This window comes from Callithrix jacchus, chromosome 2 (genome assembly GCF_049354715.1).
Source record: "Callithrix jacchus isolate 240 chromosome 2, calJac240_pri, whole genome shotgun sequence".
Lineage (NCBI taxonomy): Eukaryota > Metazoa > Chordata > Mammalia > Primates > Cebidae > Callithrix > Callithrix jacchus.
The window spans coordinates 21,138,838-21,163,360 of NC_133503.1; the positions used below are offsets into that span (position 1 = coordinate 21,138,838).

General features: G+C 40.7%; 1 long non-coding RNA gene across 1 annotated transcript in view; it reads left to right on the plus strand.

Moving 5' to 3' along the window:
• The window catches only part of LOC144581541 (uncharacterized), a 163,054-nt gene that overhangs the window by 22,361 nt on the left and 116,170 nt on the right, over positions 1-24,523 (plus strand). Inside the window, exon 2 of the long non-coding RNA XR_013532431.1 lies at positions 13,735-13,881. This is a non-coding gene — a long non-coding RNA (uncharacterized LOC144581541). The remainder of the gene's footprint in view (positions 1-13,734; positions 13,882-24,523) is intronic.

The following is a 24,523-nucleotide window of genomic DNA, read 5'->3' on the forward strand; positions in this document are numbered from 1 at the left end:
GGGCCCAGTGTGGGTTCACAGGGAGTTTTTGTTTTATAGGCAGATTTCTGGGGAACAAGGTTATGTTGGAATGGGGAGCTTTACTCTGAATCTGTAGACCATGGGCCTGTTGCAATAATATTCTGGGGTCCTGTCTATTTAACTGCCAGTAAACGCTTCCAAAGGTAGGAAATGCTGGAAATAATATAAGCAAATATAACTAACCTCATCGGGCTGGGTGGAAGCTTTGAAAGTACTAATGTGATGTGGAACTAAGCCCTTAGAGAAAAGAAATTAATGTTCTCTATCAAGCCTGGTTTACTACATCTACCTCTTGGTTCCTGACACTGGCTGTACACAAAGGGAAGAGCCCTTGGTCAGGAGCACAAGCATCCTGTGGCCTTAGTCACTTCCCTCTGTTCCAGGAAACCACAGCCTTGAGGGTCCTCTTACCATGGCCCATAGTCTGTAATTATTCTACTTTGAAAGTGCAGGGACCAAGATTGTAGGGTTAAAAGTAAACAGATCCTTTATAAACAAGTTAGGCTGTTATGATGAGCACATTTTTGTGTGGAGTCCTGGATTTCCTACCACAAAATTGTTAACCTTCTTACTCTTCCCGCTGCCTCCACCTCCTACCACATGCCCATTTCCCATGCATTTTTAGATTGCTTTAAAATTGAGACAAACCATTGTGCAAGTATAAAGTACAGATTGCCAGACTAAATCTTGCCTCTTAGGATTTTACAGTTGGTTAGGTCTTCACGGATTTGCTGGTCCAGTTTCCTCCTTCCCTCCCCTCCCCTCCCGTCTTCTCCCTCTTTTCCACTCTCTTCCCTTTCCTTCCTCTCCCCTCCCCTTGGAAACTTGGAAGTCCACTGTGTCCACATATATGGCAGGTCTGGGGAATTACACCCTTATTCTCCAGCAGTCCTTAGCCAATGATCAACATAATTCATATGTAAGTACCTTGGTTTCCCCACCATCACCCCACCATTGCTTTTTTAATAATTTGAAGGCATATATTCCACACTGGCTCCCAGAATTCCTAAGAGATGAAGTTCCCTTGCACATTACACATACTTCTACTGCTTTTTTCCAGCACAAGGTTTCCTAAAGATTTGTTAGCTGTGTCGTCTACCAGGTATTACATTTGTCAAGATCATTGTCAATGGCTTTGCAGCTTTGCCTTCTCAGGCCTTAGCACAATCTTAACACATAGTGGGAGGCAGTCGTGTTTGTGGCAATGAATTAAATTGACTTTGCGAGTTTTCTTAGCTGGCTGTTGTCTTTGAACAATAGTGTCATCCACCCTTTCTGTGGTGGGTGTCTGCTGTTTATGGCCACACAGAATGCATTTCACCTTTCCCAGTCTCAGCCCCTGTGGGGAGGGTAGGCTAACCCTTGGCTTACCTTCGAATAAATGCATTTCTTCTGACCATGATCTTTTGTTCGAGGATCCAAACTGGGCTACTGAGATGATTGATATGAGGATCTTTGATGAAAACGCTGGAAGAAAAGACTAATTCTTTCCTTCTCCTTCTTACATTCTTTTTTCCTCCCTCCCTTCTTTCCTTCCTTCCTTACACTATCATTGGAGTGACTGAATTTGTAGGAATGTAATCATAGAGCTTCTTGATGAACATCTGACTACCCAAAGAAGAAAGGCTGCTTAAAGTAAAATTAACAGAGAGAAAAGAAGAGTGCATATTTTGGAGAGATAGAGACAGAGAAACTAAAGACACTGCCTTCATCTCTTTCTGTTGTTACAACAAAATACCTGAGCCTGGGTAATTTCTAAATCATAGGAATTTATTTCTCACAGTTCCAGAGGCCAGGATATCCAAGACGAAGGTGCCGTAAGATTTGCTGTTTGGTGAGGGCCTGGCATCCATCCATGGTCTCCTCATGGTGGCATCCTCACATGACAAAGGGCAAAAGAGCAAAAAGGAGACAAAATCTATGTCCCTTCATGGCCAAAGAGCAGAAGAGTAAAAAAGGCCTAAGCTAGTCGCCTAGTTGCCTCTGGCCCTTTGATAAGGCACTGCTCCCTGCATGAGAGTGGGGCCCTCATGATGCCCTACCTCTTAATGCCACAATGCAGTTACATTTCAATACATGGGTTTTGGGGAACTCATTCAGATCATAGCAGACACTGTTTTAGTTTTTGCATACAGCTATCCCTGAAGATGTTGAACTTTCCAACGATGTGAGCCAATATATTAACATTTTTGCTTATGTTAGTTGAGTTTCTAAGATCCATGGAATAAACTGTTTAATTGCCACCATGCACCAGACACTGGCCAGGTATGGCGGATTCAGGGATGCACAGCATACTGTCCGCCTCCGTGGAGAATCTGCTTATTAATGGGTGATCTGAGGAGCAAGCCTCCTGCACTGTGCTCCTAATCCTCCCAGCTTCCTGTTCTGGAGCCACCATGCTTCTTGTTTTCTTGGCTTTCAGAAGACACAAAGAGGCTGGATTGTTTTCCTTTCAATTTCCTCAGTCATACACAACTCCTTTCTAGTACTTTTTAAAGAGGCCAGCATATCCTGGTTGTTTGCTCCGTGTGATGAATGTCCCCATTGCTTATTAACCTCCGAAATAGGCAACCCCCACCATTAGGGCTTATGGTCTGTATGAGACAACATAAAAACAAGACACATTCTCCCCCATGCACATTTCAAATGAAATGTAACAGAAGAGAAATAAATAAAAATGGAAAAAAATGCCTTAAATGGTTTATGTTGGAAAATGTTATATGGGCAATAATGGTGCTTATATGGGCTTTGGGCAGAGACTTTGATAATGAAGGTTAAATGAGGGAATGTTACAAAAAATGTTCACTGTTCATAAAAATAAATCTCTGGTATGAACCAGAATGAAATAAACAGAGTTGCAGGCGCCAGGAGCAGCTGGGGTGACCTCAGCCTCAGGTTGGTAATAGCTGGCCTTGCTGGAACCACACACTCTCACCTCAGCAGGATCCACTTAGCTCTCCATCACAGGGACATTGAGTTCCACCGCCCTCGGGTGGCTCTTCAGCTTTCTCTCTGGAAAACAAAGCCTTGTTGTTTCCAGGCATTTTCTTTTCTTGGGTCCTGGCTGAGTTTCCAGGGACCCTCTTTTTCTAGGTTAAGGATCAGACGATGGGTTTCAAATGCAAATGTCCATGGGGGCAGACAGGTTGTGAATGGGTGAAGCAGACACGGAGGGATGGTGGATAACTGAAGATATGCCCCATTTGAAAGGGTCACCACTACTCAACTCTAGCTGGCTGCGGGAATACCAGCCCGGTGGGGCCAAATCTTTCTATTTGTCAAGGTTAAGCTAGAAATCTTCTTTTATGTGACATTTTATGAATTTTAAGTGTTGGCAACAAATCAATTTCTGTTAAAAATATATATTACATATGTATTATATGTGATATACATATATTATATATAGTGTGTGCAGGGGGAAAGAGAACACATGTTTATGAGACAGAATTGGCTTAGTAGCAGTCAGTTTACCCTCTCTTGTTACATGAATGCTGAGATTGTAATTACTATTGTTCACTTTCATTGATTATTTCTTCTTTTTGATTTTTATTGTACTTTAAGTTCTGGGGTACATGTGCAGATCATGCAGGATTGTTGCATATGTACACACATGACAGTGTGGTTTGCTGCGTCCATCCCTCTGTCACCTACATCTCGCATTTCTCCCCATGTTATCCCTCTCTAGCCTCCTGACCCCTTCACTGTCCTTCCCTTGACCACGCCCCCAACAGATCCTAGTGTATGATGCTCCCTTCCCTGTGTCCATGTGTTCTCATTGTTCAAAACCTGCCTATGAGTGAGAACACGTGGTGTTTGATTTTCTGTTGTTGTGTCAGTTTGCTGAGAATGATGGTTTCCAGATCATCCATGTCCCTACAAAGGACACTAACTCATACTTTTTTATGGCTGCATAGTATTCCATGGTGTATATGTGCCACATTTTCCCTGTCCAGTCTATCATCGATGGGCATTTGGGTTGGTTCCAGGTCTTTGCTATTGTAAACAGTGTTGCTGTGAACATACAGGTGCATGTGTCTTTATAATAGAATGATTTGTAATCCTTTGGGTGTATACCCAGTAATGGGATTGCCGGTTCTAATGGAATTTCTATTTCTAGGTCCTTGAGGAAGCACCACACTGTCTTCCACAATGGTTGGACTAATTTACACTCCCACCAACAGTGTAAAAGTGTTCCTATTTCTCCACATCCTCTCTAGCATCTGTTGTCTCCAGATTTTTAAATGATTACCATTCTAACTTGTGTGAGATGGTATCTCAATGTGGTTTTGATTTGCATTTCTCTAATGACCAGTGATGATGAGCATTTTGTCATATGTTCGTTGGCCTCATAAATGTCTTCTTTTGAAAAGTGTCTGTTCATGTCCTTCTCCAACTTTTAATGGATTTGTTTGTTTTTTTCTTGTAAATCTGTTTTAGTTCTTTGTAGATTCTGGATATTAGCCCTTTGTCAGATGGGTAGATTGCAAACATTTTTTCCCATTCTATTTGTTGCCGGTTCACTCTAATGATTGTTTCTTTTGCTGTGCAGAAGCTCTGGAGTTTAATTAGATCCCATTTGTCTATTTTGGCTTTTGTTGCCAATGCTTTTGGTGTCTTAGTCATGAAGTCCTTGCCTATGCCTATGTCCTGAATGGTTTTGCCTAGGTTTTCTTCTAGGGTTTTTATGGTGTTAGGTCTTATGTTTAAATCTTTAATCCATCTGTAGTTAATTTTAGTGTAGGGTGTCAGGAAGGGGTCCAATTTCTGTTTTCTGCACATGGCTAGCCAGTTTTCCCAACACCGCATATTAAACAAGGGATCCTTTCCCCATTGCTTGTTTTTGTCAGGATTGCCAAAGATCAGGTGGTTGTAAATGTGTGGCATTGTCTCAAAAGCCTCTGTTCTGTTTCAGTGGTCTATATCTCTGTTTTGGTACCAGTACCATGCTGTTTTGATTACTGTAGCTTTGTAGTATAGTTTGAAATCAGGTAACATGTTGCCTCTGGATTTGTTCTTTTTGCTTAGGCTTGTCTTGGCTATGCTGACTCTCTTTTGGTTCCATATAAAGTTTAAGGTGTTTTTTTCCAGTTCTGTGAAGAAGGACATTGGCAGCTTGATGGGGATAACATTGAATTTATAAATTACTTTGGGCAGAATGGCCCTTTTTACCATATTGATTCTTCTTAATCATGAGCATGGAATGTTTCTCTATTTGTTTGTGTCCTCTCTTATTTCCTTGAGCAGTGGTTTGTAGTTCTCCTTGAAGAGGTCCTTTATATCCTTTGTTAGTTGTATTCCTAGGTATTTTATTCTCTCTGTAGCAATTGTGAATGGGAGTTCACTCATGATTTGGCTCTCTGTCAGTCTGTTACTGGTGTATAGAAATGCTCGTGATTTCTGCACTTGATTTTGTATCCTGAGACTTTGCTGAAGTTTCTTATCAGTTTAAGGAGATTTTGGGCTGAGAGGGCCTTGTAAATATACAATCATGTCGTCTGCAAATAGAGACAATTTGACTTCCTCTTTTCCTAATTGAATACAGTTAACATTTTTTCTTGCCTAATTGCTCTCGCTAGAAATTCCAATACTATATTGAATAGGAGTGGTGAGAGAGGGCATCCTTGTCTAGTGCTGGATTTCAAAGGGAATGCTTCCAGTTTTTGCCCATTCAGTATGATATTGGCTGTAGGTTTGTCATAAATAGCTTTCATTATTTTGAAATATGTTCCTTTGATACCTAGTTTATTGACAGTTTTTAGCATAAAGGGCTGTTGAATTTTGTCAAGGCCTTCTCTGTGTTTTTTGAGATAATCATGTGGTTTTTGTCTTTGGTTCTGTTTATGTGGTGAATTATGTTTATAGACTTGTGTATGTTGAACCAGCCTTGCATCCCTGGGATGAAGCCTACTTGATTGTGTTGGATAAGCTTTTCAATGTGCTGTTACAATTGGTTTGCCAGTATTTTATTGAAGATTTTTGTATTTATGTTCATCATGGATATTGGCCTGAAGTTTTCTTTTTTTTTTTTTTTCATGTTGCGATTCAACATTTATTTAGTGTCTTGTCCATGATATAGGGTATGTTTTTTGTTTTTTGTTTTTTTTTTTTTTTAATTTTTTATTGGATTTTAGGTTTTGGGGTACATGAGCAGAGCATGTAAGACAGTTGCGTAGGAACACACATGGCAGTGTGCTTTTCTTTCCTTCTCCCCTTCACCCATATATGGCATTTCTCCCCAGGCTATCCCTCCCCACCACCCCCTCCCACTGGCCCTCCCCTTTTCCCCCCAATAGACCCCAGTGTTTAGTACTCCCCTTTCTGTGTCCATGTGTTTTCATTTTTCATCACCCACCTATGAGTGAGAATATGCAGTGTTTCATTTTCTGTTCTTGTGTCAGTTTGCTGAGGATGACGTTCTCCAGATTCATCCATGTCCCTACAAACGACACAAATTCATCATTTCTGATTGCTGCATAATATTCCATGGTGTATATGTGCCACATTTTTCCAATCCAGTCTATCATCAATGGGCATTTGGGTTGATTCCAGGTCTTTGCTATTGTAAACAGTGCTGCAATGAACATTCGTGTACATGTGTCCTTATAGTAGAACGATTTATAGTCTTTTGGATATATACCCAGTAATGGGATTGCTGGGTCAAATGGAATTTCTATTTCTAAGGCCTTGAGGAATAGCCACACTGTCTTCCACAATGGTTGAACTAATTTACACTCCCACCAACAGTGTAAAAGTGTTCCTTTTTCTCCACTTCCTCTCCAGCATCTGTTGTCTCCAGATTTTTTAATGATCGCCATTCTAACTGGCGTGAGATGGTATCTCAATGTGGTTTTGATTTGCATCTCTCTGATGACCAGTGACGATGAGCATATTTTCATATGATTGTTGGCCTCATATATGTCTTCTTTCGTAAAGTGTCTGTTCATATCCTTTGCCCACTTTTGAATGGGCTTGTTTGTTTTTTTCCTGTAAATCCGTTTGAGTTCTTTGTAAATTCTGGATATCAGCCCTTTGTCAGATGGGTAAACTGCAAAAATTTTTTCCCATTCTGTTGGTTGCTGATCCACTCTAGTGACTGTTTCTTTTGCCGTGCAGAAGCTGTGGAGTTTCATTAGGTCCCATTTGTCTATTTTGGCTTTTGTTGCCAATGCTTTTGGTGTTTTGTTCATAAAGTCCTTGCCTACTCCTATGTCCTGGATAGTTTTGCCTAGATTTCCTTCTAGGGTTTTTATGGTGCCAGGTCTTATGTTTAAGTCTTTAATCCATCTGGAGTTAATTTTAGTGTAAGGTGTCAGGAAGGGGTCCAGTTTCTGCTTTCTGCGCATGGCTAGCCAGTTTTCCCAACACCATTTGTTAAACAGGGAATCCTTTCCGCCTTGCTTGTTTTTGTCAGGTTTATCAAAGATTGTATAGTTGTAGATATGTTGTGTTGCCTCCGGTGCCTCTGTTTTGTTCCATTGGTCTATATCTCTGTTTTGGTACCAGTACCATGCTGTTTTGATTACTGTAGCCTTGTAGTATAGTTTGAAATCCGGTAGTGTGATGCCCCCCGCTGTGTTCTTTTTGCTTAGAATTGACTTGGCTATGCGGGCTCTCTTTTGGTTCCATATGAAGTTCATGGTGGTTTTTTCCAGTTCTGTGAAGAAAGTCAATGGTAGCTTGATGGGGATAGCGTTGATTCTGTAAATTACTTTGGGCAGTATAGCCATTTTCACGATATTAATTCTTCCTAACCATGAACATGGAATGTTTCTCCATCTGTTTGTGTCCTCTCTGATTTCGTTGAGCAGTGGTTTGTAGTTTTCCTTGAAGAGGTCCCTTACGTTCCTTGTGAGTTGTATTCCAAGGTATTTTATTCTTTTTGTAGCAATTGTGAATGGCAGTTCTTTCTTGATTTGGCTTTCTTTAAGTCTGTTATTGGTGTAGACGAATGCCTGTGATTTTTGCACATTGATTTTATATCCTGAGACTTTGCTGAAGTTGCTTATCAGTTTCAGGAGTTTTTGGGCTGAGGTGATGGGGTCTTCTAGGTATACTATCATGTCGTCTGCAAATAGAGACAATTTGGCTTCCACCTTTCCTATTTGAATACCCTTTATTTCTTGTTCTTGCCTGATTGCTCTGGCTAGAACTTCCAGAACTATATTGAATAGGAGTGGTGAAAGAGGGCATCCTTGTCTAGTGCCGGATTTCAAAGGGAATGCTTCCAGTTTTTGCCCATTCAGTATGATATTGGCTGTTGGTTTGTCATAAATAGCTTTTATTACTTTGAGATACGTTCCATCGATACCAAGTTTATTGAGGGTTTTTAGCATAAAGGGCTGTTGAATTTTGTCAAATGCCTTCTCTGCGTCAATTGAGATAATCATGTGGTTTTTGTTTTTGGTTCTGTCTGTGTGGTGAATTACGTTTATAGACTTGCGTATGTTGAACTAGCCTTGCATCCCCGGGATGAATCCTACTTGATCATGGTGAATAAGTTTTTTGATTTGCTGTTGCATTCGGCTTGCCAATATTTTATTGAAGATTTTTGCATCAATGTTCATCATGGATATTGGCCTGAAGTTTTCTTTTCTTGTTGGGTCTCTGCCGGGTTTTGGTATCAGGATGATGTTGGTGTCGTAAAATGATTTGGGAAGTATTCCCTCTTTTTGGATTGTTTGAAATAGTTTTAGAAGGAATGGTACCAGCTCCTCTTTGTGTGTCTGGTAGAATACAGCTGTGAACCCGTCTGGACCTGGGCTCTTTTTGTGTGGTAGGCTCTTAATTGCTGCCTCGACTTCTGACCTTGTTATTGGTCTATTCATAATTTCAGCTTCCTCCTGGTTTAGGCTTGGGAGGACACAGGAGTCCAGGAATTTATCCATTTCTTCCAGGTTTACTAGTTTATGTGCATAGAGTTGTTTGTAATATTCTCTGATGATGGTTTGAATTTCTGTGGAATCTGTGGTGATTTCCCCTTTATCATTTTTTATTGCATCTATTTGGTTGTTCTCTCTTTTATTTTTAATCAATCTGGCTAGTGGTCTGTCTATTTTGTTGATCTTTTCAAAAAACCAGCTCTTGGATTTATTGATTTTTTGAAGGGTTTTTCGTGTCTCAATCTCCTTCAATTCAGCTCTGATCTTAGTTATTTCTTGTCTTCTGCTGGGTTTTGAGTTTTTTTGATCTTGCTCCTCTAGCTCTTTCAATTTTGACGATAGGGTGTCAATTTTGGATCTCTCCATTCTCCTCATATGGACACTTATTGCTATATACTTTCCCCTAGAGACTGCTTTAAATGTGTCCCAGAGGTTCTGGCATGTTGTGTCTTCGTTCTCATTGGTTTCTAAGAACTTCTTTATTTCTGACTTCATTTCATTGTTTACCTAGTCAACATTCAAGAGCCAGTTGTTCAGTTTCCATGAAGCTGTGCGGTTCTGGGTTGGTTTCTGTATTCTGAGTTCTAACTTGATTGCACTATGGTCTGAGAGGCTGTTTGTTATGATTTCAGTTGTTTTGCATTTGTTGAGCAGTGCTTTACTTCCAATTATGTGGTCAATTTTTGAGTAGGTGTGATGTGGTGCTGAGAAGAATGTATATTCTGTGGATTTGGGGTGGAGAGTTCTGTAAATGTCCACCAGGTTTGCTTGCTCCAGGTCTGAGTTCAAGCCCTGGATATCCTTGTTGATTTTCTGTCTGGTTGATCTGTCTAATATTGACAGTGGAGTGTTAAAGTCTCCCACTATTATTGTGTGGGAGTCTAAGTCTCTTTGTAAGTCATTAAGAACTTGCCTTATGTATCTGGGTGCTCCTGCATTGGGTCCATATATGTTTAGGATCGTTAGCTCTTCTTGTTTTATCGATCCTTTTACCATTATGTAATGGCCTTCTTTGTCTCTTTTGATCTTTGTTGCTTTAAAGTCTATTTTATCAGAGATGAGAATTGCAACTCCTGCTTTTTTTTGCTCTTCATTTGCTTGGTAAATCTTCCTCCATCCCTTTATTTTGAGCCTTTGTGTATCCTTGCATGTGAGATGGGTTTCCTGGATACAGCACACTGATGGGTTTTGGATTTTTATCCAATTTGCCAGTCTGTGTCTTTTGATTGGTGCATTTAGTCCATTTACATTTAGGGTTAATATTGTTATGTGTGAATTTGATACTGCCATTTTGATGCTAAGTGGCTGTTTTGCCTGTTAGTTGTTGTAGAATCTTCATTATGTTGATGCTCTTTAATTTTTAGTGTGATTTTGGAATGGCTGGTACTGGTTGTTCCTTTCTATGTGTAGTGCCTCTTTTAGGAGCTCTTGTAAAGCTGCCCTGGTGGTGACAAAATCTCTGAGTACTTGCTTGTTCGCAAAGGATTTTATTTTTCCTTCACTTCTGAAGCTCAGTTTGGCTGGATATGAAATTCTGGGTTGAAAGTTCTTTTCTTTAAGGATGTTGAATATTGTCCCCCACTCTCTTCTGGCTTGTAGTGTTTCTGCCGAGAGATCTGCTGTGAGTCTGATGGGCTTCCCTTTGTGGGTAACTCGACCTTTCTCTCTGGCTGCCCTTAGTATTTTCTCCTTTATTTCAACCTTGTTGAATCTGATGATTATGTGCCTTGGGGTTGCTCTTCTTGCAGAATATCTTTGTGGTGTTCTCTGTATTTCCTGCATTTGAGTGTTGGCCTGTCTTGCTAGGTGGGGGAAGTTTTCCTGGATGATGTCCTGAAGAGTATTTTCCAGCTTGGATTCATTCTCTTCGTCCCCTTCTGGTACACCTATCAAACGTAGATTAGGTCTTTTCACATAGTCCCACATTTCTTGGAGACTTTGTTCATTCCTTTTTGCGCTTTTTTCTCTAATCTTGGTTTCTCGTTTTATTTCATTGAGTTGGTCTTCGACTTCAGATATTCTTTCTTCTGCTTGGTCAATTCGGCTATTGAAACTTGTGCATGCTTCGCGAAGTTCTCGTATTGTGTTTTTCAGCTCCTTTAATTCATTCATATTCCTCTCTAAGTTATCTATTCTTGTTATCATTTCCTCATATCTTTTTTTAAGTTCCTTAGTTTCTTTGCATTGATTTAATACATGTTCTTTTAGCTCACAAAAGTTTCTCATTATCCACCTTCTGAATTCTAATTCCGTCATTTCGTCATAGTCATTCTCCATCCAGCTTTGCTCCCTTGCTGGTGAGGAGTTTTGGTCCTTTCTAGGAGGTGAGGTGTTCTGGTTTCGGGTGTTTTCCTCCTTTTTTCGCTGGTTTCTTCCCATCTCTGTGGGTTTATCCACTTGTCGTCTGCATAGTTGCTGACTTTTCGATTGGGTCTCTGAGTGGACACCCAGATTGTTGATGATGAAGTATTTCTGTTACTTGGTTTTCCTTCTAACAGCCTAGCCCCTTCACTGTACGACTGCTGAGGTCCACTCTAGGCCCTGCTTGTCTGGGGTGCACCTCTAGCAGCTGTGGCACAGTGAGGGATGCTACCCGTTTCTTTTTCTGCTATCTTTGTCCCAGGATGATGCCTGCCAAATGTCAGTCTTTTGGATATAGAGGGGTCAGGGAGCTGCTTGAGGAGACAGTCTGTACTTTTTTGGAGCTCAATTGCTGAGCTGTGAGCTCTGTTGTTCATTCAGGGCTGTTAGGCTGCTATGTTTGATTCTGCTGCAACAGAGCTCATTTAAAAAAACCCTTTTTTTCTCAAATGCTCTGTGTTGGGGGGTTCGGGCTTTATTTTTCGATGTCTGATGAGGTGTCCTGCCCAGCTAGAAGGCAGACTAGCCACTGTTTGGCTGCCGAGGCTCCGCCCTGCTGTTGTGTGATTCGCCCTGTTCCTGCAGGCTCTGCTGTGGTCTCCACCACGCCCTGCAGCGGAGTCTCTTCGTTGTAGCGTATTGCCTCAGCAACGGCAGGCTGCGTCAGCAGTGGGCGTGTATCTCAGTAGGGACGGGTTGCCTCGGCAACGACTGGCTGCATCAGCAGTGGGCGTGTATCTCAGTTGGGGTGGGTTGCCTCGGTAGTGGTGGACGCCCCTCCCCCACCGAGCGTCTCGGACCGTCTGCTTGGGATAGTTTGAAATCGCGGTTTTGTTCGTCCCACTGGGTGTCCCAAACGATCTGTCCCTGCAATCCCCTGGGCTGGCCTACTGTCCAAGTCTCGTTCAGTCTCAAGTCCAGCCCTCTCAAGTCTCAGGTTGCCGGTTCAACAGGGCACCTGGACAAGCGCGCCCTGTGGGGATTGCTGGGTAGGGCCGGCCACCGCCGCCCCGGCTGCCGGCTTCGCCAGGCAGACCTACTGCCTGGCGTCCTGTGTCTTTTTTATACTTGGGAGTTTCCCTGTTCTGTGGGCAACAAAGATCAGTCTGGAAATGCAGTTCCGACTCACGGTTTGCGGATTCAACGAGAGCTCCAATCCTGGGTTGTTCTCACAGCGCCATCTTGAGTCCTCCCCCAGTTTTCTTTTTTTGTCGAGTCTCTGCTGGGTTTTGGTATGAGGATGATATTAGTGTCACCAAATGATTTGGGAAGGATTCCCTCTTTTTGTACTGTTTGGAATAGTTTCGGAAAGAATGGTACTGGGTCCTCTTTGTATGTCTGGTAGAATTCAGCTGTGAACCCGTCTGGACCTAGACTTTTTTTTGGTTGGTAGACTATTAATTGTTGCCTCAACTTCAGCCCTTGTTATGGTCTGTTCAGGGTTTTGACTTCTTCCCGATTTAGGCTTGGGAGGGTGCAAGTGTCCAGGAATTTATCCATTTTTTCCAGGTTTAATGGTTTGTGTGCATAGAGTTGTTTGTAGTAATCTCTGATTGTAGTTTACTACACTCTAGAGCTGTTTCTATTCGGCCATCTTGGATCCTCCTCATTGATTACTTCTGAAAGTTCTCAGATAAAATTCTTCAGGATGCACAGTTCTTAGAATATTAGAAATTGCCATTTATTAACATGTGCTATGTACTATGCATTTTACTAGGCTTTAGATGGATTATTTCATTACCTCCTCCCTTCATCTCTAAAAGGGAAGCACTAATGTTATCCCCTTTCACAGCTGGAGAAACTGAGATTTTGAGACAGAAGTAATGTGACCAAAGTCATTGTATAGGATCCCTTTTGCACAGCACTTTGCATCTTACTGGACTTGCCACTTTCTCTGGCTTCCTTTGGTTGCATGGGTATATTGATATACCCTGGGCTGTGGGCAGGAGCTGGTAAAGGCCATTGTTGCTAGCGGATGGATCCCACACACATTTCAGAAGGCTCCTTGTAAGTTCCTGTGTGAGATAACCAATTGCTTGCAGCAGTTCAGGCTTCCTTGCATTGTTCTTTTTCCTTTTTTCCTCTTCGCTTCTCTGGCCCTTATTCCAGATCACTTTCCTTAATGAGCCACCTCCACACACATCTTTATCTCAGGCTCTGCTCTTGGGAAACACTGGCTAAGATAGTGAGTGGCAAAGCTGGAATTTAAATCTAAGTTTGGCTGGTCTCCAAGTGAATACTTTATCAAAGCAGTCACTAAAATCTCTGTGTGATCCCATTAGCAGGCTCTTTCCAGTCTGATTGGTCCTAAAATAGAGCTTTATAGATAGCAGAAAAGGCTCTAAAAAGATTCTTAAATCGGCAAGAAAGGAGGATGGTACTGTGGAGTAGGGTGATTCCCAGAAATCTATTCAAATGAAGAGAGGGAAAGAGTGCCATGTAATTTTCGTTCATTATGTATTTTATTTTTCAGCACATCTCCTATATGCCTGGCACTGGGCCAAGTACTAAGGAAGCCACCCGGAATTATGGGAATTAAAATGGAGCCTAAAGACCAATTTCCAGGTATCCTCAACAACTTTAGACCAGCGTGTCAATCTCAAATGCCCACAGGGACCAGGTGAGAACCTTACTTGAAATCTAATACAAATACATAATCTTTACTCCCCCACAGAATTAGGCTTATGGTTTCCTCTCCTTTTTCTTTAAATACATGGTTATCCTAATCTGTCATTCATTTTCCCACTTTAGATAGAGATGTGGAAATAAAAATACCTTGCTCTCCTTTTAACTCTAAGGAAAACAGCCACATGGGTAGTGACAAATGCCAATGGATCCTGTCTTTCTGTTTGGGGAAACACCGTGGGGGCTGGGAACTGGGGGTCCCAGCCCTTCTCTCAGCTACAACTCGGCTCCAGCTGACTGTGGCTGTGTAGGAAATTAGACTCTGTGATGTGAGTCAGGTCTTTTCATCTTTCAAGAGAACTCAGAAACCCAGAAAAGCCTGTAAAATCTCTTCATTTTTAAATGTTAACAATGAATTCAAATTTCTTAAAAACTGTAGGCAAGGCCGGGCATGATGGCTCACACCTGTAATCCCAGGACTTTGGGAGCCAAGGCGGGGTGGATCACCTAAAGCCAGGAGTTAGAGACCAGCCTGGCCAATGTGGAGAAACTCAGTCTCCTAAAAATACAAAAAATTAGCTGGGCATGGTGGTGGGCACCTGTAATCCCCTCTACTCGGGAGGCTGAGGCAGGAGAATCACTTGAACCCAGGAGGCGGAGGTTGCAGTGGGCTGAGATTGCGCCATTGCGCTCCAGCCTGGGCAACAAGAGTGTAACTGTGCCTCAAGTAAACAACAACAATAGCAACAACAACGAAAACAGTAGGGAAGTCACGGCTGGCAGAGCAGACAGAATCCATCCACAGGTGCATTGGCACCCAGGCCACTGATTTACTCTCTGGGATGTAGGATCAGCCTTTTTTCTCCTCTAAAGTCTTTGAATCACACCAGATTCTCCTGCATCAGGGGCAAGACTTGGGGAAACAGTACCTGGGACATCACTGAATTTGTCCCTGAGGATTCTCTCCTTGACTCTGTTTCTAGGGGAAATAGGTAAAGGCGTGTGTGTGTGTGTGTGTGTGTGTGTGTGTGTGTGTGTGTGTGTGAGTGTATGTGCATGTTTACTAAGAACTCAAAGATAGATCCTAATTTAACAAAAACAAGCAAATATGTACACTGACTTTCTTCAGAAAGGGGCCGAGGAAAGCAAATGAATTAAACAGGTGAGTTCTCCTAATAGCCAGCTGTATTTGAACATGGTAGATAGAGTTTGTTTGTTTGTTTGTTTTAATCTTTAACCAGCAAGAAGAGAGTATATGACTCTCATTTTCTTCCTCTGTGTAAAACTTTTGTGCCCCTTGACCAGATTTCTGTTGGTCTTGCTGATTTGTTGGCTATTTGAGTAGTTCATTGTCTCAGCCTTTAGTATGAGCCCCTCCTAAATGGGACTCACTATGTCATAACTGTATAAAATATTCATTAAGATGGTGCTTTTAATGGATTTGTTTGGAATGAAGTCAAGCAGAGGGAGCCACGTGCAGATTTGTAGGGCGGTCAGGATGTTTCAGGGCTGTGTCTGCCCCAAACCTCTCTACTTGCCTTCTTTCCCTGTAGACTCTCATCTGAGACACAGGATTAAAACTGTACTGACTGGGGAAAATAGGAGGTTGTTTAGAACCAGAAATTGTTTCCTTTTTGCATGTGTGTGCTTCCATTTGATGTTTTTCCTCCTGTGTTCAATGGTGGCAAGCGATGGTTTTTCTGAATTACACTGGAGTGATTTTGCCATGTAGAATGGCCTACAGTATGAGTGCTTGAGCTCCAGAATTAGACAAAATTTTTTTTTTTAGCTCAGTGACCTACTTGTAAAACCCTCAGGCAAGAATCTTAACATCTCTGAGCCTCAGTTTCCTCATCTTGCAACCTAGAGCGATGCTAGTACTTATTTCACAGGATATTTGTAAAGATTGAATGGGCTCGTTTGCCAAATATGTAGCCTAGTGCCTGGGATGTATTAAAAGCTCATTAGCCTTAGCCATTGTTCTTGTAAGTGGTAGATACCTAACTTCCACCCCATGTGTAGGTCTTTGTCAATGAATGGAGGTTTCTGCTGAACAAATGCTGTTTGGTTCTTATCCCATCCCAACCCCGACCACAGAGCAGGTTTAACAGAGTATCCCAAAACAAATGAGATTGTGGATTAGAGGCATTAAGCACGATGATCAAGATTGTTCTGCAAGTTAGGGATGGGACCTGGGAATAGAATGAAATATTTTGACTCCTTTCTCAGCATCCAATCCTTTGTGTCAGATTGGGCCTTTTCTTTTCTCTTCATTTTTTTTTTTTATAACCAAAGTACATCTGAATCCAAGATCATTACATCCTGACCTCTACCATTTAATTTCTCTCTGGGCACCTCCATACTTTTTAGTCTAGACCAGTCACCTTCTTTCCAACCTTTAGGAACTTGGTGACAGAAATAAAGGGTAATAAGGAGTCCTTCCTATCTTAACTCCACCGACCTCCGCACCTGGAGCCTCCAGGCTGAGCTGGAGTGTGCAGCAAGCATGTTCTTGTTTCATCCCACCTTCTTCCGTTGCACCCTTGTTCTGAATACTCACTATCTGTTAGGGACCTGTAACCCATCTGGAGAGTGACCTTGGGCAAATTGCTTCAGTTTTTGGGTCCTTATCTCTCCGTCCTTAAAGTGGAAAAGATCATTAACTTATTAATAAGGAAATAATACTACCCCATGACAGTATGGAAGAAATGTAACAATGATCAACTTTGCCTATTGCCCTCTGAGTCTGGGTGGGGCTAGGGTTTTATTTTTATAATTTCTAAATTGAAGTCACAAACAGTTATCGTAAAATTGCTAAAATAATGAAACCGCTGCTTCCCACGGCAGAGCCTATGAAGGGGCAGGGATGGAGCCACCATGTGGGAATGGGCCAGAGATGGTCTCAAATAGATTCTTCCTTGGTGCCTTAGTCTTGGGAGGGAAAATATGCTCATCAAGATGCTGATGAAGCAGAGATTACTAACAGCAGTCTTTGTAACCAGGCAAACAAAGCCATTTTTTTCTCCTTTTCACTCTTAAAACAAAAATCTATCAAGATTTAATCACATTGCTTTATCTCCATGACCTAACCCTTCATGTGTGCATGAGAACATTTTACTTTGTCTCCCGGACCTAAAGCATGTGCCTGATGGGAGCCATGGTCCCTTTAGGGATTTTTCCTTGACTGGAAGAAGCAAAGATTGCTTTTTGTTCCCCTTTGACTCTCTTCTGAATTAACATGAATTTGGAGATGACTGTAGCTCAGAAAAAAAGAAAGAGAGAAAGAAAGAACAATGGGAGGGGAGCCAGTTTGAAGAGTATGTCTTAGAACCCGAGGGAAGCTCTGTTTTCATCAAGCTGATAGTTCCCTTCCAGGCCATCAGCAAAATGAAAATGCCTCACCCAACCAAATTGAAATCCTTTCATCTAGGTCTCTTAAACTCTTCTCTGGGGAGTGGGCTTTGGAGTGTGAATTCCTCCAAGCTGATTATCTCTGCATAAGAACAGATGCCACCCCCTTCCCCTCCCTCCCCTTGGTCCTCTTTCCATTTTAACAGCCCTTACTGGGCTTCAGGACCAAATTTATGCCAGCATAAGGGTGGCTGTCTCTGAATGTGTAATTGAGAAGCAGCGCAGACACTGATGTCTCAGTATTAATTAATGGAACTTGATGTTTATTGCTGTCATGTCAACCAATCATTTTTTTGCAGAAAATTAATTAAACCTTGAGTAGGCATTTGGAAGCTCCCTATACAATGCCTAGGGCTGACTGGGAGCCTTTGGGACTGGAGAGGGGGGCTGCATCCACAGTTTAAGCCGTGCCTGAGCCTTGTCTAAAACTTCAGACTTAGATTCCGATGCTGAGAGAATGGAGAGGAGTATGCAGAGGGGGACATTACTACCTTTCACTCTTTGTCACTTCTCACTTTTGCTATTGTATTGTCCTTCTCACCTCTTTCCACAGACTGTCCCCTGCTTCATGCAGAGTAAATCCATCTATTTTCCTGCAAAGATGAAGTGTGGAATGCACAGTGGCAAAATAACTCCACGACAATAATCTTGGTAGGGCTCTTTGGAATGCAGTCACCATACGGCTTATATCAGACAGGAAAGCCGAAATGCAGCATTCCGCTCTTCTAAAATGTCCTGTACTTGCATCTTTGGATCCTTCCTTCTTTTCTTCTTCTTTCCTCCATCTCTGTTTTTTTATTCTTCTTTCTTTTCCCTCCTGGAGGAACACAAATCATATTTTACATTTTTTGAATAATATTGTTTTCTGATTATGAACTGAAATGCTATGCATTCATTGTAAGAAAATCAATTAAAAAACAGATATATATGGTGAGAATGCCATTTTGGGAATAATAGTTCATGATTGAGTGTTTACCCTGTGACACGCTCTGTGCTAAGTGCTCACCTTTTCCACGGATGGTCCCTGCTATGTACAGGGTAAATACACCCATTTTCTCACATAATCTCACTTAATCCTTTTAACAGCCATGTGAGATAGGTACTCTTAGTATCTGTGTTTTGTAGATGAGAAAGTTGAAGCTAAGAGATTAAGTAGCTTGCCCAGTGTCACACACCTTGGTAAGCAGTAGCACAGACTTTGAACCTAGGTGCTCTGATTACAGAGTTTATATTCTTATCCCGTATCGTCTACTGACCTGCCCTGGGCTGCGTGAACTACAGTCTAGGAACACACATCAGGAAAGAAGGTACCAACTGGAGAGGTCTCTGATCATTCAGACCAGTTCTCTGGGCACATCTGGTGTGGAGAATGCATCATCTCTGTACTCCAGCTCAGCTCTCTTCCCCATAAGCTCAGAAGTCTGGTTTTTACAGTGATGGATTAACATTAACAGGGTCCACGAAACTGCTGTAGTACCTAGAATGTTAAGCTTGTTAACTTACAAAGAACAAGGCTACTATCTGGAAGGACTTGCTCTGTGATGTCCACGCATCATCACCCTGCAGCAAAGCTTCATGGGAACTGACAACTGCGTTCCAGAACTCGGTGCCTGAACTCAGTGTATGGGGAGTCAATCAGCTAACTCTTTACTATCATTTTAGCATCCCTCTTCCTCTCCACCACTGCCCTCATTCCAGCAGTAATGGAAACCCTAACATCTCCATATAAACCAAGGTCGTTTCGTCCCTTTACAGTCCCGAGAGTAACCACCTACCTCCCCAGCCCCATTCTAATGGCACATCCTTTGTGTAGATTTCTTACTACATCTCGTCTGACTGTAGTCAAGTCTTGCTGAATGGGAGCCATTCTGCCTTCTGAAGATGGCTTTGTATACCTTGCCCAAGGTTTGCTAACTGTTGATTTAACATTCACTTCTCTGAGGGCAATTTTTAAAACATTATTGAAGTATACTTTACATATAACATTAACCATCTCATTTGAGGTTTGCAATTAAATGATTTCTAAGAATTTCAGCGTGTTGTGCAATCATGGTCATAACACTTGCAGTGCTCCGGCGAGGTCCGTCATGCCCTTTCAGTGTTAGTCTCTGTTCCCAACGCTGTTTCATGTAAGTAAAGTCCTACAATGTTTCTGGCTTCTTTCACTCAGCATACTGTTTTGGAAATTTATCCATGTTGTAGCATGTATCATTGTGCATTACTTTTTATTGCTGAATAGTATTCCATTGTATGGATATGTCATATTTATCTATTTGTTGATGGGCATTCAAATCGTTTCCATTTTTGGCTGTTATGTATAATGCTGCTGTGAACTTTCACGTGAAGACCTTGTGTTATCATAGGTTTCCATTTCTCTTGGTCAGATACCTAGAAGTGGAATTGCTGGATCATGTGGTATATTTCTGTTTAATGCCTTAAGAAATGTCCACAATGTTCACTGTGGATATAGTCCCTTACCAAATGTGTGATTTACAAAATCTTCTTTTTCTTTGGGTTATCTTTTCCTTTCCTTGATAGTATACTTTGAAGCATAAAATTTCATAATTTTGATGAAGTCCTTTTCATCTAATTTTTTTCTCTTTCTGTTTGTGTTTTTAGTGCGACATCTAAGGAAATATTGCTGAACTCAAGGGTGTGGAGAATTATACCTGTGTTTTCTTCTGAGAGTTTTATAGTTTCACACTCAGGCCTTATAGTTCATTTTAAATCAATTTTTATATATTGTTTGCAGCAGAAGTCTAACTCAATTTTTTGGCATGTCTTATTGTTCAGATTCTTTCTGTCCTCTTTGTGTAGCATTCCTTTCCTCTGGGTACAGAGTAGGACACCTGCCTTAGGAAGGGCTTATCAGCTACTTTCAGGGGAAACCCAATGATCTTTGTAGGTTTTATGACGTGATTTGGAGGAGGAGGAGGAATGGGACACAGGAAAGTGGAAGAACATGAGATCTTCTTGCTTTTGAGGGTCTCCTATCTCAGTTAAAAAGTATTCAGCATGCCAAGGCACCATACTTTGATTGCATTGAGCAACAAATCCGTAGATCAATTTCAGAAGAACTGCCATTTTAACAATATCAAATATTCCAACCCATAAGCATGGAACTCTTTTCATTTAGTTATTAAATTTATTTCAGTAATAGTTTATAGCTCACAGTATACAAATCTTGCATTTCTTTGGTTCAATTTATTTATAAGCACTTTATTCTTTTTGATACTATGTAAGCAGAATTACTTTATTAATTTTATTTTTGGATTGCTCATTGCTAATGTGTGGAAATTTAACTGATTTTGGTGTATCGCTCTTGTGTCATGCAGCCTTGCTGAACTCATTTATTAGCTCTAAAAGCTTTTTAGTCAACTTTTAAGGATTTTTCTATGCTCAAGACTATATCACATGCAAACAGAGGTAGTTTTACATCTTTCTTTCCATTATGCATGGGTTTTATTTTTGTTGTCTAATTTCTATGGTTCACACCTTCAATGTAATGTTGGATAAAAATTGTGAGAGCAGACGTTCTTGTCTTGCTTCCAGTTTTAAGGGAGAAGCAATCAGTTTATACCACTAGGTATGATTTTAGCTGTAGGTCTTTCACCGTTTCTTATGTTGTAGCTCTACCTGAAATATTTTTTCTCACTTCATATTTCTGGTTTTCAAAATAGCATCTATCGATCAAGGCCTAATGATCAATTAGATATCATCCCTCTCACCTTGGAATCTCTCCAACGATTTGCTTATATAATCGCGCGAAGCATTTATTATATTCCACCTTTTACTATAGTCATGTGTGGTTATTCTGGTAAAACATCTGCTATTTATCTAGCAAAGACTCTTTGAAAGTGGACTGTGTTTGCTTATTTTTGCATTCATAGTACCAAGACACAAAGTTATAAATAGGTGCCTATATCTTTTGAGTGAAAACTAATTTATAATGAGACGTCATTGATTCACAGGAGCCTAGTGTGTTGTTTTTTTGAGATATTTAAATTGGGAAGGAAGATTAACTTAAAATGAATTAATCCCTGAATTATAAAAGTATAATCAGAAGACACATTAAGCAAAAGATTTGAAAGACACTTCACCAGAGAAGATATATGAATGGAAAATAAACACATAAAAAGATACTCAACGTTAGTCATTTAGAGAATCGCATTAAAACCATGATGAGATTCACACCTATTAGGATAGAGAAATAAAACAAAAACAAAAAAGAAACCTGACAATAGCAAGTGCTGACAAGGATGTAAAACAACTGAAACTCTCATTCAATGCTCCTGAAAATGCAAAATGTTACAGTCACTTTGGAAAGTAGATTGGCAGTTTCTCATAAAATGAAACACAAATTTACCATATGATCCAGAAATCCTATTCCTGGATATTTACATAAGTAAAATAAAAACTTACATTCACAAAAGCCCTGTACAAAAAGGTTTATACCAGCTTTAATCATCATCATCAAAAACTGGAAACAACTCAAATGTCCCTCCAAGGCACATGAATTAACAATCGATGAGACATCCGTACAGTGGAATATTACTTATCAGTTAAAGGGAGAAGACTACTGATACATACAAAAATATGGACAGACTTCAAATGCAATCACAAATAGCAGGCAGCAGGCTTATAATTAGCTTAAACTAATGGAGTATGTTCTCCAAGAATTCTATGCTAGACTGTTTGAGCCAACACCAAAGTTTCCTTAATGGCTCTCCTGCTCTCAACACCTTCAACACATATGATTTGAGCTGTACAGTTCAGCACACTCAAATGCATATGTTGAGTGAAAGAAGCTAGACTCAAAGGGATACACAGTGCATGATTACCTATTACATGGCCTTATGGAAAAAGATGCATTTATAGGGAACACAGAGTAGTAACCAGTGGCTGAGGGAGTAAGGAGCTGGAGGCTGGTGACATCGAAGGGATACAATGAAGAACTGGTTTGGGGAGGAAGTATTCTGTATCTTGATTCTAACCAAACTCTTATACAACTGAATGCATTTGGTGAAATTCATAGAACTATATGCCACAGAGTGTATTTTACTGTAAGCAAACTAAAAAATATATCAAAACAGTAATATAACTAAAGACCTTTGGACAGAAGTAGATGTAGCACCTGAAGCTTCATAAATTATAGGACAGGTGACCTGAGTTACATGTGGCTCTCTGACCCCTTGCCAAGGAGTTGCAGTGAATGGTGTGCTGTCAACAGCGAGTGCTAGTGAGTAGTGACTTAACTTTTTAGGACATCAAGGAGAGCTCAGGAGTGCCAGAAAGAAAAGCGGCCAATGAAACAAAAACCCTTTCAAACTAGAAGTGAGATCATGGGGTAGCTACTTCAGTTGTGTGTTGTTTGAGGAGAAGGCGGCCGACAATAGCTTGCTTCTTGTGAATAATATGTGGAAGGAAAAAAAATCATATAAAGGATAGGATCAAAAGGTTCCTTCCTGAATGATTGTCATCAGCAGCATTATAGATTCCAAGGAGAATACATCCAGTGGTCCTCATTGAGAATCCAGTGCAAACCTCTTTGTAGAATGCTTGCTTTATGAAAGAAGCTTAACGGGGATTTAGATGAGGGCATAGGGAGGCAGAAAGACCTAGATGAATTCCAGCTCTGTCATTTACAATCTCAGAGGCCTCTACAAATCACTGTGCCTTTCTGATATTCAGTTTCTACATCGATAAAGCAGGATTAACAAGCACCTCCCTTTCAGTGTTGAGAGAAGTAAATGAGATAATGTACGTATAGCACTAGGCACAATACCTGGATGACAGAAAACCTTTACTGACTTGTAGTGCACATTACATTGCTGGCAGTTTTCAGAATCATGCATATGTTTATTTTTCTCAAGTTTATTCTTGAATTTAATTCTTTTTCTTGTCGGTACCTCGTCAGTAGGAGACCATTATATTTAAGAAGCATCATCTTGCTGCCTAGAGTATATAGAGTGAATTTGAAGAGAAACTTCTTATTCTCAGAAACACAGAATCTTTTATACTCCATAGAAAGAACCTTCAAAAGCAAGAGCTGTGACTTCCTCACTCCAGAACTAGTTAACCTGTTGGGATATTGGGTAGATGAATTCTTCCCCACGCGCTCTTCTTTACTATGCACTAGACCAGGAGACAGCAGCTGCTCTCCATGCTCTCTGTCCAACACAGAAAACCAATCTTCCAGCACCAGGGGAGACAGTAAAAAAGGAAAAACAAAATGCAAATGCCCAACATTGATTAGTTTTGCCAGCTGCTTTTCCTCCACAATCAACGGACCAGCTACTTTAGCTATAAAGCCTGTTGGACGGACTCAGGATTTTTTTTTTTTTTTTTAAGAAATGGTATTAAGAAACAAATAATGTTTTTCAGTCAAAACATCAAGGAATTTGACAAATGGAGATGGGATTAAATAAAGAGAAATAACTGGCAGCTTTTGGACTATTTGACTTTGGGGAAGGTCTGTTTCTTTTATATATGCAGTTAGAAACTCATGTAGATGAGAAAAGAAGCATCTGGGTATAAGGCATTAGGGAGTGGTGGTGAGTGTGGTCTTAGTTTTCTTTTCCCCACTATTATGAGATTATTTGAATACAAAAAATATTTCACTTTTTTTTCTTGACTCCATTGTAGAAGAGAAAATACAGAATGTGTTATGAAAAATGTTAACTGTTGTAACTTCAAAGACATGGAACAACCTTGGTTGCCATTTTGGTTGTGTGGTGAACTGAGGAAGCTCATTCACATCTGAGTTAGGAGCTCTTATGCACCTCCAGCAGCTACTATTGTGCAAGAAGGCGAGCCACACTTACCACTACTCCCATTGCCTTATCCTCAAACACTTCCTCCCTCATTATTTACATGGCTAGTGTGACCTCTAAATGCTAATACTCTAAATAATAATACCTCTAAATACTAAAGTATTTAGTTATTCAAGAGGCACTCTACGTATTGATTTTGTTGTGATTTCTCTAAACTACATCAACACATGGATGGTTTTAATGCTGACAGTTCATTCCACTTTGAAGAATAATGGTATGGGCCAAATACAACCTGTTTATATGTTAGTTTCTGCCAGTGACTATCAGTGTGGACCTCTTCTTTGTACCTCAGTTTGATAATTGTATAGTACTGCTTTTTGACAGATGGCAATTCATGACAGAAACAACATAAATTTTGTTAGAAATAATTTCTTATTAATCTCTGAAAGGATT